The following is an 18,726-nucleotide window of genomic DNA, read 5'->3' as shown; positions in this document are numbered from 1 at the left end:
ACTAAAAAAACGGCTATTCCTTTTGAGGACTCGTCTAGCCTCAGAGACGCTATGGATCGCAAAGCAGATATTCTGTTGCGTCGTTCCTGGGAAGCATCGGCAGCGCTGATAAAAGCTAACATTGCAGCCACGTCAGTAGCTAGATCAATGTATTTGTGGATGGGGCAGTTAGAGGAACATTTGGTGAATAAAACCCCACGGGCCGATATAATTTCTTCATTACCCATCATAAAGTCTGCCACTGCTTTTATGGCTGACACATCAGCAGAATCCGTGAGATTTGCAGCCAGGAATAGCTCATTATCCAATGCGACTGGTAGGGCTATATGGCTTAAATCTTGGTCAGGAGATAATGCATCTAAAAATAAATTATGTGCTATTCCCTTTTCAGGATCCAAGGTATTTGGACAGGCATTAGATGACATTCTAGAATCCGCTTCAGACAATAAAAAAGGGTTTCCAGAGGAAAAACCGAAAAAGTTTCAGCCATTTCGGAAAAGACCCCCACCTCGAAGTTCTTATAGAGGCAAGCAGCCTGACTATAGAGAACAGTGGAGATCCAACAGAGGTACCTATAGGGGAGCATACTCTCAGAACCGAAGGGGAAGAAATTCCCTGTTTGGATCAAGCCCTAGAACTAGGAGACAATGACGCCATAGGTATAGGGGGCAGGCTCAGTTTTTTCCTGAACAACTGGAAAAAAATTACAAAAAATGCTTATGTCCTCAAAATAATTGCAGAAGGATACAAAATAGAGCTCGTATCCACAGCACCACAGAGGTGTATACCACCCACCAGTGTGGCAAAAAATTCACCAATATTTTCGGACCTTCTGAAGTTGTTCAGGTCTCAGGTGATAGTGCGGGTTCCCAAAACAGAAATAGCCAGAGGTCACTACTCTTCACTATTTTCAATTCCAAAGCCATCGGGAAAAACTCGCACAATAATAAACCTAAAACCCTTGAACGTCTATGTAAGATACAAAAGATTCAGAATGGAATCAATAAAAACAACTGTCCACCTAATAGACAAAGATGCGGTAATGTGTACGCTAGACCTAAAAAGTGCGTATCATCAGGTGCCAATCCATGCAACATCTCAGGAGCTTCTGAGGTTTTCTGTAAAGATTCCGGACCAAACCTGCCACCTGCAATTTCAGTGTCTCCCGTTCGGCCTGGCCTCCGCACCAAGAATATTTACAAAACTGGTAGCAGAGGTCGTGGCATACTTAAGAAACGAAGGAATTACAATAATTCCTTATTTGGACGATTTTCTGCTGGTAGCCAAAACAAAGGACACCTTAATCCTACACAGGGATCGAGTCATCTCAGTCCTAGAATATCTAGGTTGGGTGGTAAACCAGGAGAAATCGCACATGAAGCCCGAATCTCGGAAGGTGTTTCTGGGAGTTCTTCTAGATGCCACCTCAAGACAATCGTTTTTGCCAAGAGAAAAGCAGGTGTCAATGAGAGCATTAATCATAGAATTCCTAAAACATCGGATTACTATAAGATCGGCCATGAAGATCTTAGGAAAGATGACGGCCTGTATCACTTGCGTAAGGTGGGCACAGGCTCACTCAAGATTGTTACAAGATCAGGTTCTCTCGACATGGGATCGACGTCAGTCATCACTGGACAAAGTAATCCATCTGTCAAGAGCAGTAAAAAAGTCATTACATTGGTGGACTCAATACAGCAACCTAAGAGTGGGTGTTCCATGGACCTTGAACCCTTGTGTGGTGATTACCACAGACGCCAGTCAGTGGGGTTGGGGAGCCCATTTAGAAGGATCATTCATCCAGGGCAGATGGCCAGAAGATATCAGTCAAAGATCTTCAAACTACAGAGAGCTTTACGCTATTTGGGAAGCTCTAAGAAGGAATCATTCTCGATTGAAGAACAAACATGTGAAAATCCTGACAGACAACATGACAGCGGTATCCTTCATAAGACATCAGGGAGGTCCCAGACACAAGCCACTTCAAGAGTTGGCACGAAGAATATTTTTTTGGGCAGAGAACACAGTCCTGTCGATCACAGCAGTCCACTTAGAGGGATCTCAAAACGTCCTGGCCGATTATTTGAGCAGAAAAGAAATCTGTCCAACAGAGTGGGAATTAAATCAAGAAATCTTCCACCGATTATGTCATCATTGGGGAACTCCCAAGATAGACCTATTTGCTTCAAGAAAAAATTCAAAGGTGGCCAGATTCTATTCCCTCAACCCTATGGACATGCCGGAAGCAGTCGATGCCTTGAGCCAAACATGGGGAGAGCCACTCTCTTATGCATTCCCTCCAATAGCACTCATTCCGAGAGTGCTCAGGAAGATTCAGGAAGACCAAGCAACAGTGCTGATGGTGGTGCCGTTCTGGCCGAGAAGGAGCTGGTTTCCATTGTTAGGACAAATGACAACAGACAGGCCAATCAGACTTCCCCTATGGAAGGACATCGTTCATCAAGGGCCCGTGTTACATCAAAACCCGGAACGATTACACCTTTCAGCGTGGATCCTGAGAGGGATATCTTGAAATCAAGGGGGCTATCTGATGAAGTCATCTCAACAATTCAAGCTAGTCGTAAGCCAGTAACATCGGCTATTTATTACAAAATTTGGAAGAAATTCTGTATGAAAGGTGGCAGGTCGGCCGTGACGTCGGAAAACCCGGATGTTCCCAGAGTTCTGGATTTCCTCCAATCCGGATTCAATATGGGACTGAGGCCTAGTACCCTTAAGGTGCAGATTTCGGCTCTTAGCACATTCCTGGATTATCCATTGGCCTCCCACCCTTGGATAATCAGATTCGTAAAAGCAATCCAGAGATTACGTCCCACGTTTAGACAAATAACTCCGACTTGGGATTTAAATTTTGTACTCAGAGCCCTATGTAAAGATCCCTTTACCCTTAAAGGTGACATGCCCATTGCAATACGAACTTGGAAAACAGCTTTTTTGGTGGCAATTACAACGGCCAAAAGAGTAGGGGAGATACAAGCCCTGTCAATTAGGGATCCGTACCTCCAGGTTCGTGAGGATCATATAATCTTAAAACTAGATCCATCATTTATTCCCAAAGTAGCTTCAGTACAAAACAGAAATCAGGAAATAATTCTACCCTCCTTTTGCAATAAACCCGATAATACAAAAGAACAATCCTTACATTCTCTTGATGTCAGACAGGCAGTACTAGACTATCTAGAGGCCACTAGTACTTGGAGAAAAGATCCCAATCTATTTATCCTTTTCGGAGGTAAAAATAGGGGTAAAAAAGCATCCAAAACCTCTATAGCTAGATGGATCACTACAGTTATCTCAAAAGCCTATGCATCAGAAGGGGTAGATTGTCCTGTGGGAATAAAAGCTCATTCCACTCGAGCCATTTCAGCATCATGGGCTGAACGGGCGGGGGCATCATTAGAACAAATCTGTAAAGCCGCAACATGGGCCAGTGTGAATACATTTTGTAAACACTACAAACTAGACGTGTTAGCAACACAGCAAATGTCATTTGGGAGAAAGGTTCTCCAGGCAGTTGTCCCACCCTAAAGGAGTTTCTTTGGTATTCTCCAGCGTGCTGTCAGGGGGACGTCCTGGAAAAATGGGTATTATACCTACCGATAATTCGGTTTCCAGGAGTCCATCCTGACAGCACCGTTACTTCCCCCCCTATGTATACTATGTCATATGCTGTAAATATGATTTGGTTAATAAAATTCAAATGGTATCTATCCATGGTGTGGTACTTGTCAAAACACTAAAGGAAAGGGGGCGGAGTGGGACCTTTTAACCTCTCGTGTTGTTTCCTGTCCCTGCAAGGAGGAGGAGGACGTCCTCCAGCGTGCTGTCAGGATGGACTCCTGGAAACCGAATTATCGGTAGGTATAATACCCATTTTTCATTACTTGGAAGGCTGACTCTGTTTCTTTGGACCACTTAACCATTACTGATTTTGTCCCTTTTAGCAGGTCAGTCAGAGGCGCAGCCAACATGGCAAAGTTTGGAATAAACCTCCTGTAATATCCCACGATTCCCAGGAAGGCTTTAACTTGCTTCTTGGAAACTGGTTTTGGCCATGTTTGAATCGCCTCCACTTTACTGATTTGGGGTTTTATTTCTCCATGACCCACTATATATCCAAGGTACTTAGCTTCTTCTTTACCCAAGGCACACTTGTTCTGGTTTATTGTAAACCCGGCCTCTCTTATAGCATCAAACACCGCTTGGACCTTTTCCAGATGACTCTCCCAGTCCGGGCTAAAGATGACAATATCATCCTGGTACGCAGCAGCGTATGCCTTATGGCGTGCAAGGATTCTATCCATAGCCCTCTGGAAGGTCGCCGGAGCTCTCTGTAGGCCAAACGGCATCCGGACATACTGGAAACATCCATCTGGTGTAGAAAACGCCGTCTTCTCCTTGGCTTCCTGTGCCATGGGGGATCTGCCAATACCCCTTCGTCAAATCCAAGGTGGTTATGTACTTGGCGGGCCCAAGCCTTTCGATGAGCTCATCAACACGGGGCATGGGATATGCGTCGAACTTGGAGACCTCATTCAACTTCCTATAGTCGTTGCAAAATCTCCACTCCCCATCAGGTTGTGGGACCAGGACAATTGGGCTCGACCAACCGCTCTTGGATTCCTCAATAACTCAAAGCTTCAACATACGCTCCACTTCCTTGGAGATTACTTCTCGACGTGCCTCATTAATTCGATAGGGCTTCACATTCACCCGCACATGTGGCTCTGTCAGGACCCTGTGCTCTATGACCTTCGTGTACCCAGGTAAGTCAGAAAACAGGTCCCTGTTCTTCTGGAGTAACTCCCGGCACTGCTGTTTCTGGGCCTTCGATAGCGTCTCCGCTATAGTAACCCCTCCAACCTCACCTTCTGGGTTGCTTAGCAAAGATGGAGTTACTACTGGCTCTCTATCTTGCCATGGCTTGATGAGGTTGACATGGTAGACTTGGATTGGTTTCCGTCTACCTGGTTGGTGAATTTTATAGTTTACCTCACCAACCTTCTCTACGACTTCATATGGCCCTTGCCATTTGGCCAAGAACTTGCTCTCCACCGTCGGGACTAATTCAAGAACTCGGTCTCCCGGTTTGAACTGCCTAACTCTTGCAGACCGGTTGTAGACCCTGGCCTGAGCTTCTTGTCCCTGGAGGAGGTGTTCCTTCACGATAGGCATCACCTTTGCAATCCTCTGCTGCATCAGGGCCACATGCTCAATGACGCTTCTGTGGGGCGTAACTTCGGCTTCCCAAGTTTCCTTGGCTATATCCAGGAGTCCTCTCGGATGTCGGCCATATAGAAGCTCAAACGGTGAGAACCCTGTGGAGGCATGTGGAACTTCACGAATGGAAAACATCAGATATGGTAAGAGACAGTCCCAGTCTCTACCGTCTTTCTCTACAGCTTTTCTCAGCATGCTCTTCAGTGTTTTGTTAAATCTCTCAACAAGACCATCTGACTGGGGATGGTACACCGAGGTCCTCAACTGGGAGATTTTCAGGACTTTGCATAACTCCCTCATCACCTTGCTCATGAAAGGTGTCCCCTGGTCAGTCAGAATCTCCTTCGGCAGACCTGTCCGGGAAAACACATGGACCAACTCGCGGGCTATACTCTTCGAGGAAGAATTTCTCAGAGCAATTGCCTCAGGATAGCGTGTGGCATAGTCCAGGATGACTAATATATACTGATGGCCCCGGGCTGATTTAACTAGGGGACCGACTAGGTCCATGGCAATTCTCTCGAATGGTACCTCAATAATGGGCAGTGCACAAGGGGGCTCCGGAAATGAGGACTGGGGGCAGTTAGCTGACATGTAGGGCAAGACCTGCAGTAGTTCACTATTTCCCGGTGACACCCAGGCCAATAGAACCTCTGCACAACCCGTTCCTGCGTTTTTTCCACCCCTAGGTGTCCACCCAAGATGTGTGAATGGGCCATGTCCAACACCTTCCGTCTATATGGACCCGGCACTACCAACTGCTCTATCAACTCCCTCATTTTCGTGACTCGGTACAACAACTCCCCATTCATCAGAAAATGCGGAAATCTTGCGTCTGCCCCCGGCTCCTGTGCAACCCCATTAATAACTGTGACATTATTAAAGGCTTCCCTCAGAGTTGGGTCCCTATGTTGGGCAGTCCCAAAATTTTCACCGGTTACCTCTAACTCCAGAATGTCAGATGCAGGGGACACTTCCTCCTCATCCCCAAGCAGGACACAAAAAGGAAACCTGTCTGTTTCTGGGTGTGGCAATAGCTTTTTAGGGTTCATTGGTTCCCTACTCTTGCTAGTGACCTCAGAACCCTTACCCCACAAATCCCAAAACAAACAAAACCCGACCAATAATTATAGGGTGCAACAAGTCCCGAACGACGCCAACTTCATGGGACTCAGTGCCACACGCTGTTTCAATATCCACCCTGGCCATAGGGTAGTCCTTGGCATCACCATGTATGCACCGCACGCCGACCTTCTTTCCCGGGAGCAGGTGGAGAGGGAAAGTGGCCCCTACCAGGGTCACTAAGCTCCCTGAGTCTAACAGCGCCATTGCTGCTCGACCGTTCACCTTTACGGGACACGCTTGAGGCCCCTCATTGGGCGGAGAGTTCACACTACAGGCTGGATATGCATAGTATGAACTACAGCGTCCCATGCTGCAGTCCATCTGCTCAGTGGTCTGGGAACAACGGGCAGCTTTATGTCCTGGCCTGTGGCACCTCCAGCAAATAATATCACCCGTAGGGACCTTGGGCACCACCTCCCCCGCCCTTTGTGACCTTGGACGCGCCACCCCTTTTTGGGACTCAGCAGCTTTCTGGGACCCCCAGTACGGCATGGGCTGCCTCCCAAAGGAGCCTTCCATCCCTTGGTATCTCTTGACCAGTCCGATCAGTTCGTCGGCATTCTGGGGATCACCCTGGGCAACCCAAGTCTGTATGGACCTTGGGAGGGAATGCACAAACCGATCCATCATCACTCGTTCCACCATCTGTGCAGGTGTACATGACTCTGGCTGCAGCCATTTCTGGACCAGGTGCAACAGATCAAACATTTGAGAGCGAGGCGGTTTGTCCCGGTGATAGGCCCAGCCTTGAACTCGCTGTTCCCTGACAGTCAGTGTCACCCCCAATCGTGCGAGAATCTCGACTTTCAATTTGTGATAATCTTTGGCATCCTGCAAGGTCAAATCATAGTACGCCTTCTGGGGTTCTTCCGTCAGGTATGGTGCCAGTACCTCTGCCCACTGCTCTGGCAGGAGTTTTTCCCTCTCAACGACCCTCTCAAACACCGTCAGGAAAGCCTCAACATCATCCCCGGGGGTCATTTTCTGCAATGCGCGTCTCACCGTCTGCCGGACGTGGGTGTCATCAGCCAAACCTGGGGTTGGGGCACTCATCTTGCCCTGAATGGCGGTTGCCAGAAGCTGCATCTGCTGCCGTTGCTCCTGCTGGTTCTGTTGCATCTGCTGCCCGATGCTCCTGCTGGCTCTGCCATTGCTCCTGCTGGCTCTGCCGTGGCTCCTGCTGGCTCTGTTGTATCTGCTGCATCAACAGCCTGTTGGTCTCTTGCTGCCGTTGCTCCTGCTGTGACTGCAACTGGACCAAGTGTTTCAGCACGTCCTCCATTTTCCCCGGCAATGCTTGCTGGCTTACAACAGACTTGACCCAGGACATCCAATAATAGACTTACGTCTCCGCTGGGAACGCTGCCCGCATTCTCCACCAATTGTAGGGGTTTCACTCACTCAGGTGCGACGGCTGACACTTAGGAGGCAGGTTCCAACAAAAGTTCAAAGGTTTATTGCTTCATAAACCAGTTAGCATAAACAGAAAATAACCTTTAACTCAGGCAAAAGGAAAAAAACAACTGTCCATTCCTTCAGGCTTAGACCTGGAGCCTTAACAACCTCTGGAGGCTAGCACCTCCACACATATCCACTGTGTTAAGTATTAGGCTTTCTTTTATAGGTCTAACCACACCCAGAACCCATCACATGACCAGACATGTGGTTGTGACATCACCCAGGTCCTGACACACATATAGGTAGCTATGGTTACATCACAGCAGCAAGCCATCTATGTAACACATCTCCCATCGATTAGCCGCCCTTTAGCCACGCTACTATATATATATATATATATATATATATATATATATATATATATATATATATATATATATATATATATATATATACATACATACATACATACATACATACATACATACATACATACATTTTTTGTCTCAACGCATGTGAATAAGTACATCACATTTTTGCAAAGATATAGGTAGATAGGGTGCGGCTGATTTTTCTATATTGGACATAATATATAATACAACATTCATAACATAATTGGCCGGTATATATTAATAACCAAGTACAGTACCCGCAGCGGTCATATAATCATGCCTCATGCCTTCCCACAGGACGCAGGAGCGCTATCCCCCATCCACTAAGGGTACTAAGCCTACATGTCCACCAGCAAGACGCAGAGGCGCCGCTGTTAACCCACTACAAGGCTTTATCCAGAACTGGCAAATCCATTAAACCACATACAACTTACCAGCAATTTAAGGCTGATACATTGGCACCTGCAAAAAAGGTTGTCTCCAGTGACATACCAACTTTCTATTTGAATCGCGTATGCAAACAGCAGCAAGACGCTGATACACGGCTGCTATTCCTCAGCAAGGTCATACTCAGAGAAAAATCAACTATCAGGCCATACTTGGTATCAAAAAGACTGTACCTGCCCCTTGACACTACAGGGATAACATCCTCATTACCATAAGAGCCACTCATAAATCCTGGATTAAGTGCGACTTTAGAGTAAGACCCGGGAGGGTCGAAACGTCAAATCACTCAGTCGCTTATACTGCCTACTATTTGATCTGTCACATTTGATTTTCTGTTTTTCACTTGAATAAATTAGCAAATTTCAAAAAATCCTTTTGTTTCTAAGATATTCCACACAGGGAGTGCGGTGGATTTCAATAATACTGATACTAGACCTTACGGTCTGTCTCACCAGCACCCCGATCTAAATTTAGAGTGCAGGCCAAATTATATTTACATTTATACTTTCTGAGCATTGGCTGACATTCCATGTCGATCCTCCCCCTGATCAGGCAAGGTGCCGATTTGATCTGTAGTATATAGGGAGGTTCTGTCATGGTGCTGTCTTACCGCGGTAGTGCGCATGCGCTCTGCCTTCTCCCCTTGTCCCCCGTCGTGGCGGCGTCTGCTTTGCCTCGCACGTGCGCTCTGGGTATTTCTTTCCCAGGCGTTCGTGGGATGCATGACGCCCTCTATGACGCGGGACTCGGTGTCCGGCACGCGCGTGCACTGCTAACACCGCGGCTATTGGTACAAATACAGCATGTGACTTGTCACATGGTCAGCTGCTCGCCCTATTTGAAGGTCCTAACGATACCAAGTACCACTTCCCCTTGAGAAAGCAAGCACACCGGAGGGCGAAACGCGCGTCGGGGGTTTGAGCTGGTGGATCCCACCCGGTGTCTCCCACCCGGTGTCTCCTGTTCTGGTGTCCTGCATTGGTAAGCGCTGCTCTTTATATTTGTTACTTCTGCGCCGTGAGGTACTTCTTACTCACTGGTCAATTTGGTATATGGACTTATGGCAGCACTTTCCTTTCTGCAATTATACATGTTGGCTTCATGGACAGTTCACACCGGGGGACACCCATTTCTTTTTAATCATCCTTATGCACCTTATTTGATATTGACTTATGTATACTGTTTGCACTTTAAGCTTGTTAAATTTAACTTAATAAAGTATTATGATTCTTTGATTACCTATATGCTCCTGTTGTACTCCTTTCCAACAGTTCTTATGGAGTTGGTTATTTGCTATGGTGGGGGGTTCTTTTGCACTATTTAGTGCTTTAATCTCCCCCTTTTGTTAAAAATGTTGCCTGGTTCTGTTATCATAACTGAAGCCGGCTGTAGTAAACGCCTGGTAAAGCATCAACAAGCTGGAAACCCAGCATTTGGGGACATTATTTGGCTTCCAGACTTCAGGCAGCCATTTCCTGCATAGGATTCTCTACAAAGTATGAAAAATGATCATTTTATTTATGAAAACGTTAGTTTGTCCAATTTCTTTTGAGCTCCTGAATTGAGGAGGCTTTGTAGAATATGTGTAAGGTGGAAGCTGGACAGCTCGTGGATGGGAGGTATGTGTCCCCCAGGTGACGAACCTCTGTGATGTTGGATCTGGAGAAGCAGGCTCCATCACATATAGTGTGAGGTGTTATGAGCCAAGATTATGGGTCCCGGTTTTACGAGCAACTGAAAGCTGGGTGGGATCAGCCGCTTACTTCCAGTCCAGGTCTTGGATGGCCTGATTTAAGGCAGCTGGGCCTGTCTTCCTTTAGTGAGGAAGCCCTGCATCTGCTGCTCAGACTCTGATGGAATATGAGCAAAAGACTCATATTTAAACGGCTGAGCCGTGTGTTATATGGATTTATTGTTTTCTCTATCCCCCATGACCGCACCACGGAGAGAGGTGATTCGCCCTTCAGGGTCAAGAAACCTATAGATAAAAGGTCAGTACCTCTCCCTCGCATCAGTTGGTTTCTTGTCCCTGACGAGTAAACCTTCAGTTTGCTGTACCTGAAGTGGAAGACAGAAGATCCGGGCAGACCAGTCCGGATACTGGCAGCCGGGAGGCCGGGAGCCGGTCCCACCTCTGGGAGCGATGTGTCTGCAGGGTGAGCGGGGGAAGCGTAGCCGCCACTTCAAAGAAGAGGCAGGGGCTGCCGGTGTCCGGTCAGGTGCACAGGTGGATAACGGTGCCCTGAGGAGGAAGAATACAGGTGGAGCAAGATGACTGCCGCTCCGGAGTTAGAATACTCCTTCCGGGTCCCTGGACCGGTGCATACGCAGCTGAGATGCTCCCTGGGTAACGCGGTGCAGGGAGGAGAAGGAGGGAATGACGTCACACGCGCGCGAGATTTAGAACTGCTACAGAGGAAATGCTCCTGGCTGAATGCAGTCCCCTGTAAAATAAAGGACCACGACCAGCAACATGAGCAGCAGCAGCCTAGGCAGCAGCGCGCCACCACAAGCAGCAGTCAGATGGGCTTAAGGATCGGGACGAACGAAGAAGCCGGTCCACCAGCCATCCCATGCAGCGTAGCAGATCCACGGTGATGAGCAAGGAAATACTCCTTTTGAAGAGGAAGCATCCACATCTTGGGACAAAGGCTTGATGTTGCTGTGGCCAAAGCCTCTAAGAAATTTGCCCTCCTCTTTGAGGACATGGGTACACTAAAAGACCCCTTAGTCAAAAAAGCTAACACCTTCCTTAAGGGAGCCTGGGAATCAGCAGGGGTAAACCTTAGGCCAGCTATAGCGGCAACATGCAGCTCCAGATCCCTGATGATATGGATGGATCAGCTGCAGAAACAGCTGAGGGAGGGGACACCCAGAAATAATATCTTAGATTCCATCCCCATGATAAAAGGTGCAGCTGCTTTTTTGGCAGACTCATCTGCCGACTCTATCCGCTTAACATCTAAATCTGCAGCCCTCTCAAATGTAGCCAGGAGAGCTCTACGACTTAAATCCTGGCCAGGGGATTTACAAACAAAACTCAAGTTATGCTCGATCCCATGTGATGGCCAATTTTTGTTCAGAGAAACTTTAGATGATCTCCTTCAAAGGGCAGGGGACAAGAAAAAGGGATTCCCGAACCCTGGGGCCAGCGTCATTTAAATGGTCCTTTCGGAGGAGAAAGTTATTTTCGTAAATTTAATCAAGACAGGCCTGAGTGTAGACTTTTTTTTCTCTCCCCCCTCAAAAATACGTGGTGACCGCGCCCCCTAAGATCTTCAGTACCGGAACAAAAAGCCTAGGAAGGCGAAGTCATGAACCTTGTAGAAAAATCATTCCTTCAGGAGGTTCCCCCTCAAGAAATGGGAAAGGGGTTCTACTACCCACTATTTCTAGTGTCCAAACGAGACGGCACCTATCGTACAATAATAAGCTTGAGGAAATTGAATGGGTTTGTCAGGAATCAAAAATACAAGATGGAATCAATAAAATCCACCATCAAAATACTGTTTACAAACTGTTTTATGCTCGTCTTGGATCTCAGCGACGCGTACTATCACGTCCCTATCCACAAAGAATCCCGGAAATTCCTCAGACTAGCAGTTTCCATAAAAGGGGAAATAAGAGAATTTATTCAGTCGCCATGACAGCACCACGAGAGAGGGGATCCGCCCTTCAGGGACAGGAAACCTCAGACATAAAAGGGCGGCACCTCACTCCCCCGTCAGTTGGTTTCCTGTCCCTGACAGGGGAACCTCTTCAGGCAGACCCTAAGAAGAGGGTCGAAGATAATGAAGATATCCCACTCCTGACAGGCCGGCACTGGTAGCGGTGGTCCCCTATCTCGGCCTGATCAGTTTGTGGAAGCACCACACTGTAGGGGTACTGTCTAGTGTCGGTGACGGCAGTGAGAAGCGGCCTCAGGTTGCATAGGCTGACTTCTGATGTGGACCGCGCACGTACCTGGTAAGTATGCGGGGCTGTGTTTTGTGGTGGTCGTGTCTGCTGGGGCCTCTAGAGATATGTCCGCTGCCTGATGCAGGCGTGCTTGTTGTTCCGGGCGGTGCTGGCCTCCTCGGTCGCGCGTCGGCTTGCAAGGCCGCGGTCGCGACCGGAAGTGACATTTCCGGATGCTGCGGCTGGGCGGCGCGGCCCGATTACGCGACCGGGCATGCGCAGTAGTGCCGTCACGGTCAATGGCGGCGCCCTGATGTCCGGACCGTGCTTGATCTCGGGAGGGGGCGGAGGCGCGACCATGGAAGCATGCCCTATCAGCGCTCGGTACTGGACGCACCACCCGGAAATCCTGCTGTCCCCCATCCGGGGGTGGTACCATGGGGGCATATTTTAAGGCAGCACATGACAGCTGTAAGGTGTTCCTGATCCGATTTCGTGATGGAATCTTCAGAAGGAGCACCGCAGCTAGACAGGCAGCAGCAGCAGGAGTTGGAAGAGCCTCAGGTGACCTCCTAGCGGCGGTCTAGTGGCAGTAGTCGCGCTGGTGGAGCTAAAGGGGCTCAGAAATCAGTCAAGTCCTCAAGCCGTAAGGAGTCTCCGGCTAAGAAGGACCCCCCAATCACGGTACCATTCGCTGCAGGGATGGGTAAGATGATGATCTACGTTAAAGTCCGCTTCTGATTGCTGTCCCTCCTTATTCCCTCACTCCTTATTAGGGGAGGAAATGTGTTTCCAAGTCCAAACATAGGGAGTGTGCCATGTGTACAGAGCCGCTTCCAGATGGACAGAAAAAGAAGTTGTGCAGATCCTGCACCACAACGTTTAATTGAGGAGGAGGCCCCTGACCTTACGTCTACACTTAGAGAGATGGTTAAACAGGAGGTCAGAGATTCTGTGAGATCCAGGTCTCAGAAGACAGTTTCCAAAAAGAGGAAGGAGATTTTATCCCCAGCCTCAGATGTGGATTCAGACACAGGTGGTGTGAGCTCGGATTCTCTTCCATCATCTTCATCATCAGAGGACATAGAATCTAGTCGAGCTTGTCTGTCACTGGATAGGATTAATCACCTAGTCAAAGCCGTCAACAACACTATGAGGATTGAAGAGACCCAGTCAGAATGTTCCATTCAGGACATAATGTTCAAGGGCATAGATCGTAAATCCTGAAGGTTTTTTCCAGTAGTGGATAAAATTAAGTCGCTGATTACAAAAGAATGGAAGAAACCCGAAAGGAAGGGGTCGCTTCCACCAACATTTAAAAGGAGGTGTCCTTTCGAGGAGGAGGCTTCATCCTCATGGGACAAGGTCCTGAAACTGGATGCAGCAGTGGCCAAGGTATGCAAAAAAACTTCTCTTCCATTTGAGGATTTAGGGAATCTAAAGGACCCGCTAGATAGGAAAGTCGACGTGTTCCTTAAAGGTGCTTGGGAAACATCAGCGGGATCTCTGAGGCCGGCAATTGCGGCCACTTGCACAGCCCGGTCGTTGATGGTGTGGCTGGGCCACCTAGAAGACCAACTCAAAGATAAGGTTCCTAGGAATGAGATCCTATCTTCTATGTCGAAAATTCAAGATGCAGCAGCTTTCCTTTCGGACGCATCAGCGGATTCTGTTAGGCTGGCCGCAAGGTCCTCAGCCTTATCTAACGCAGCCCGTAGAGCACTTCGGATAAAATGTTGGCCAGGAGACTTACAGGCCAGATCAAAGCTGTGTGGCATTCCTTGTGAAGCTGTTCATTTGTTTGGACCGGTGCTAGATGAGCTACTGGAAAAGGCGGGTGACAGTAAGAAGCGGTTCCCTCTTTTGAGAAAACCCTTTTATAGGCGAGATTACAACAGAGGATGGTCTTATCGCAGAAGATGTGACAGAGATTCAAATAGAGAATCAACCAGATATAACACCAACAGAAGAAGAGGTAGAGGATATATGTTTAATTCCTCTCGGGACTCTAAAAAACCTCAATGACTGGCGGTCCAGGTGGGCGGTAGGCTTTTAGCCTTCTACCTGGCCTGGTTGCAGATCACCAATAGTCCGTGGATTCTCAGTATCATTAAAGAAGGTCTAAGATTCGAGTTCCATCATATCCCTCAGGACAAATTTAAATTAACACCCATCCGTTCTTCTCCCGCAGAACAATTGGCACTGGAGTCAGAAGTCCAGGATCTCCAACAAAAAAGGGTTCTGATTAGAGTACCCACGGAAGAGCGAGGTAAGGGGTTTTATTCCCCTTTATTCCTGATAAAAAAACCTGATGGGTCATATCGTACCATCATCAACTTAAAAGGCCTGAATGAATTCTTGCTGATCCCATCCTTTAAAATGGAGTTTGTGAAAACGGCAATAAAACTTCTCTTTTACAATTGCTTCATGGTTGTCTTAGATCTGAAAGACGCCTATTATCATGTCCCAATACATGTAGATCATCAGCGTTTTCTCAGGGTGGCGGATTCACTTGCCGGCACAGTAGAGCACTTCCAGTATCAGGCACTCCCCTTTGGTGTTGCAGTTGCACCCCGTGTTTTTACTAAGATCATGGTGGAAGTTATGGCGCACCTTCACGAACAAAACATATTAATAATTCCCTACCCAGATGATTTATTTATTGTGGGACGTTCAGAGTCACATTGTAAAGACCAACTGGGGAAAGTGATAGCAGCATTACACGAATTAGGATGGATTATTAATCTCAAAAAGTCTCGTCTGCAGCCCTTAAAATCACAAGAGTTTTTAGGTCTTATCATAGACTCTAGTCAGCAGGAATGTCGCCTGCCGGACTCAAAAGTGGATAGTATTCATCGGCTGGCCACCAGAATGATTATTAATCCCTTAGTCTCCTTAAGAGGAGCGATGTCACTTTTGCGTTCAGTTACTTCTTGTATACCGGCGGTTCTCTGGGCTCAGTTTCACACCAGATCTCTGCAGTGGGATGTCCTACATAATTTTCGTCGGCTGAGTGCTAATCTCGAAAGTAAATTATCACTATCTGTTGAGACTATTAATTCATTAATTTGGTGGTCGCACATACCAAATCTTCGTAGAGGGGTACCCTGGACAAATCATATAACGCGGGTAATAACAACTGATGCTAGCCCCATGGGTTGGGGGGCCCACTGGGAGAATAATTGGATCCAAGGTCTGTGGTCCCAGTCTGAACAAAACTCATCCTCTAATCTAAAGGAATTGTTAGCAGTAGAGCGCACGTTAAATGGTCTCCTTATACCCCTACAGGGTAGACATATCAGACTATTCTCTGACAACCAGGTGACCGTTGCCTATATTAACCATCAACGAGGTACGCCGTCTGGTTCGTTAATGGACGTTGTGAATCGTATTTTTCAGATGGCCGAGAATCACCTACTTTCCATTACGGCTCTTCACATAAAGGGAAAGCTCAATACCATGGCCGATTATTTAAGCCGCAACGAACTCAAACAAGGGGACTGGTCTCTAAAGCCGGCTGTCTTCAATCAGATCGTGCATTTATGGGGATGTCCAGAAATAGATCTCTTTGCCAACCGAGGAAACAGAAAACTACATCAATTCTGTTCCTTAAATCCAAGGGACAACCCGTATTCAGTCGACGCTCTTCTAATCTCTTGGAACTTCAATCTCGCTTATGCCTTTCCCCCTCTAAACCTAATTCCTATAGTTCTGAGGAAAATACGGGAAGACAGGGCCCGAGTGATCCTAATAGCCCCGTTCTGGCCCAGAAGGTCGTGGTTCCCATGGCTGAGGAGGATGTCTATTTCCCAGCCATGGATCCTCCCAGAATTACAAGACCTTCTCTCCCAGGGTCCAATTCTGCATCCACGAGTAGCCAACTTACACCTAACAGCGTGGAATTTGAGAGGTCACTACTAAGGGGGAAAGGATTTTTTCAAAATCTTATAAATACACTTCTTAAGAGTAGGAAAACCTCTACGACAAACATTTGTCAGTGTTTGGAATAAGTTAAGCGCAGATTGACCAAAAACCTTGTATCACTCAAATTTTAGAATTTTTGCTAAGGGGCCTAGAGATGGGCTTAGCCACTAGCACCCTCAGAGTTCAGGTGTCGGCTCTGGGGGCGCTATACAATTCTAACTTAGCCAGCAATCACTGGATATCTAGGTTCTTCAAGGCGGTTACTAGATCCAGACCAGTCATTAAACAAAAGATAGTTCCATGGGACCTAAATCTTGTGCTCTCAGCTCTAACACAAGCCCCGTTCAAGCCTGTTTATACTGTCCCAATAAAGATCCTGTCGGTTAAAACGGCCCTCTAAGGGTACCGTCTCACAGTGGCACTTTTGTCGCTATGGCGGTACGATCCGTGACGTTCCAGCGATATCCATACGATATCGCTGTGTCTGACACGCAGCAGCGATCAGGGACCCTGCTGAGAATCGTACGTCGTAGCAGATCGTTTGGAACTTTATTTCGTCGCTGGATCTCCCGCTGTCATCGTTGGATCGGTGTGTGAGACACCGATCCAACGATGTGTTCGCTTGTAACCAGGGTAAACATCGGGTTACTAAGCGCAGGGCCGCGCTTAGTAACCCGATGTTTACCCTGGTTACCGTCGTAACTGTAAAAAAACCCAAACCGTACATACTCACATTCCGGTGTCCGTCAGGTCCCTTGCCGTCTGCTTCCTGCACTGACTGTGAGTGCCGGCCGGAAAGCAGGGCACAGCGGTGACTTCACCGCTGTGCTCTGCTTTCACTTTACGGCCGGCAGTCAGTCAGTGCGGGAAGCAGACGTCAAGGGACCTGACGGACACCGGAATGTGAGTATGTACTGTTTTTTTTTTTTTTTTTTTTACATTTACGACGGTAACCAGGGTAAACATCGGGTTACTAAGCGCGGCCCTGCGCTTAGTAACCCGATGTTTACCCTGGTTACCCGGGGACCTCAGCATCGTTGGTCGCTGGAGAGCTGTCTGTGTGACAGCTCCCCAGCGACCACACAATGACTTACCAACGATCACGGCCCAGGTCGTATCGCTGGTCGTGATCGTTGGTAAATCGTTTTGTGAGACGGTACCCTTAGTTGCACTCACGTCCGCAAGAAGGGTTAGTGATCTACAAGCATTATCTAGACAACCTCCATACATGCAGTTTAGGGAAGATAGTTATTATGAGACCTGACCCCCTTTATCTTCCAAAAATTGCTTCAAAATGTCATAGATCACAAGAGGTGGTCCTACCTTGGTTTTGTTCTAATCCCTCTAATGATAAGGAGCATAGATTTCATTGTTTGGATGTAAGAAGGTGTCGTCTTAAATATATTTCAGTTACAGACTCCTGGAAAAAAGATAACTCCTTATTTATATCCTACCAGGGAGTTAGGAGAGGGCTTAGGGTATCAAAAAATACACTAGCCAGATGGATCAGGAAGGCATTCTCTCTCGCTTATACCACAGGTGGCATGGAAATTCCAGAGGGTATAAAAGCTCACTCCACTCGTGCTGTGGAGAGAGCAGAGGTGTCCATTTAAGACATTTGTAAGGCTGCCACATGGTCTTCTCCATCTACCTTTCTTAGGCACTATAGATTAGATCTAGGTGGCTCCTCCGACCTCACGTTTGGGAGAAGGGTTCTTGAAGCAGTTGTCCCTCCCTAGTCTCTTTTCTTCTCTGAAAGTCTCTCGTGGTGCTGTCATGGCGACTGAATAAATACGTAAGCTACTTAATGGTAGCGGTGTTTTTTCAGGAGCCCATGACAGCACCCTTATATTCCCTACCCGCTCTGCTTGTATGGGTCAACACTTCCTTTAATCAATTCCTAAGTTTATTCACTGGGTGAATTGTACCATGTTTTAAAATTGTTTATGTGCTACTAACCTAGAAGGTCCTTTCGTACTCTGTAAACCAACTGACGGGTGAGTGAGGTGCCGCCCTTTTATGTCTGAGGTTTCCTGTCCCTGAAGGGCGGATCCCCTCTCTTGTGGTGCTGGGACACAGACAGCTCTCTCCAGCAACCAACGATCAGGGGAACGACTTGGGCATCGTTGAAACTGAATTCAACGATGCCGAAGTCCCCCTGCAGCACCCGGGTAACCAGGGTAAACATCGGGTTACTAAGTGCAGGGCCATGCTTAGTAACCCGATATTTACCCTGGTTAGCATTGTAAAAGTAAAAAAAAAAAACCACTACATACTCACATTCTGATGTCTGTCACGTCCC

General features: G+C 47.5%; 1 protein-coding gene across 3 annotated transcripts in view; it reads left to right on the top strand.

Moving 5' to 3' along the window:
- The window catches only part of EDC4 (enhancer of mRNA decapping 4), a 1,216,007-nt gene that overhangs the window by 128,152 nt on the left and 1,069,129 nt on the right, over positions 1-18,726 (top strand). The gene's annotated exons all lie outside the window — the stretch shown is intronic.

This window comes from Ranitomeya variabilis, chromosome 2 (genome assembly GCF_051348905.1).
Source record: "Ranitomeya variabilis isolate aRanVar5 chromosome 2, aRanVar5.hap1, whole genome shotgun sequence".
NCBI lineage: Eukaryota > Metazoa > Chordata > Amphibia > Anura > Dendrobatidae > Ranitomeya > Ranitomeya variabilis.
This window is presented reverse-complemented; position numbering and strand designations above follow the sequence as displayed.